Consider the following 1,755-nt stretch of genomic DNA (forward strand, 5'->3'; position numbering starts at 1 on the left):
AGAGTCCTGGCCTCAATTTCAGATTCAAACACAAAATATTGACAATAAGAATATAGAAACAAGAAAACCAAAGACTGATTATTTGAGATCAATAGTTAGCTGTGGGGCCTGGGAGATGGCTCAGTAGAATAAGCGCTTCCCTGGCAAGCGCAAGGGCCTGAGTTCAATCCCTGGTTCCACCAAATAAATAAATAAATAACCATTAAAAAAAGTTAGCTGTGGAATCTCTAGTCAGAATGATCAAGACAGAAAAAGACAGACTTTTTTCTATCTGGCGTGAGAGAAGCTGTTATTGTTGAGTTGAAGGGACAGAAAGGTGCTGGGGAGCATCATGGCGGACTTTGTGCCAATCTGGCCAACACTGCAACCAGACAGGACCATGTTTGGGAAGACACAAACCTGTACAGCAGTAGAGACAATCCCAATAGTCTCAGATCTGTTAAAGGGACTCAGTTTATCCCAAATATATTCCTTCAAGAAAAATATCCAGGGGCCGGGGAGATGGCTCAGTAGAATAGCGCTTTCCTGGCAAGCACAAAGGTCTGAGTTCAATCCCTGGCTCCTCAAAAAAGAAAAGAAAGAAAGAAAAGAAAAAGAGAAAATCCAGGCTTGCTTACATCATTGACAAATCTGGCCAATCATATAAGGAAGAAACATCACCAGTTCTGTGCAAGCCCAAACAGTGAAGCAGAATATGATGCCACACTTGACAAATTCCATGAGGTCAGCATTTCCTGAGCGCCAGAGCAGACATATGAAGTGCAAGAAGGGAAGGCTGCAGACCACAGCCTCATGATAAGATTTTCAACACACTTTTTGCAAATTGAAGTCAATTATAATTAAAGGATAATTCCTCATGACCAAGTGGGGATTATCCCAGGGTTGTAAGATTTATTAAACACTTTCATATCAATTAAGGTGATTTTTTTTGGGTGTGTGTGTGTGTGGTACCAGGGATTAAACTCAGGATCTTGCACTTGCCAGGCAAGCACTTATCCCACTGAGCTATTTCCCCTGTCCCAGTGATTCATATAATAATGAATAGAAAAAGATAATATGACCATGTCAATAGATGGTCATATTTGTCAAAAAGCATTTGGCAAATTAAAATACTCATTGCCAGTTTTAAAAAGAAACAGCTCGGCAGAAACCAAAGATAAAAGGGAATTATTGATCTGATGAGACACATCTAAGGAAAGCTCATAGATACCTACCATTGTACTTTTTTAAAAATGTATTTGGTACACAGTCTCACTATGCAGCTCGGACTTGTAGTACTCCTCCTGTTTTCAGCCTCCCCACTGCTGGGATTACAGGCATGTGCCACCATACCCAGCCACAGTGGCTCAGCACCCAGGGGCAGGGCTGGCATGGCATGTGGTGCCCAGGATTGAACTCCAATTCCTGCACTTGCCTAAGCTTGTACTTAGTCTGCTGAGCTATTTTGCTGACCCCATCACTGTACTTAACGATGAGAGACCAAACATTTCCTCAGAGGGTCGGTAGCAACATGAAGGCATCTACCACACCTGTAGCACCCCAGAAGCTCCTCGGCAGCACAGCAGAGAAAAGAACACATCGATTTCAAAATCGGAAGTCTGTGCTCACTTTGGCAGCACATACTAAAATTGGAACGATACAGAGAAGATTAGCATGACCCCTGCGCAAGGATGACACACAAATTCATGAAGCGTTTCATATTTTTAAGTATGTTCAAGAAAACAGAAGCTATCCCATGCATATTATCTGACCACA

At 42.2% G+C, this 1,755-nt stretch overlaps 1 non-coding gene across 1 annotated transcript; it reads left to right on the forward strand.

The window, feature by feature from the left end:
- Nucleotides 1-1,602: 1,602 nt before the first annotated feature.
- LOC111816764 lies at nt 1,603-1,705 on the forward strand. Its single transcript, XR_002821102.1, has one exon. It is a non-coding gene; the product is annotated as a U6 spliceosomal RNA (small nuclear RNA).
- The last annotated feature ends 50 nt before the right edge of the window (nt 1,706-1,755 follow it).

The sequence above is a fragment of the Octodon degus genome, unplaced genomic scaffold, assembly GCF_000260255.1.
Source record: "Octodon degus isolate 3935 unplaced genomic scaffold, OctDeg1.0 scaffold00039, whole genome shotgun sequence".
NCBI lineage: Eukaryota > Metazoa > Chordata > Mammalia > Rodentia > Octodontidae > Octodon > Octodon degus.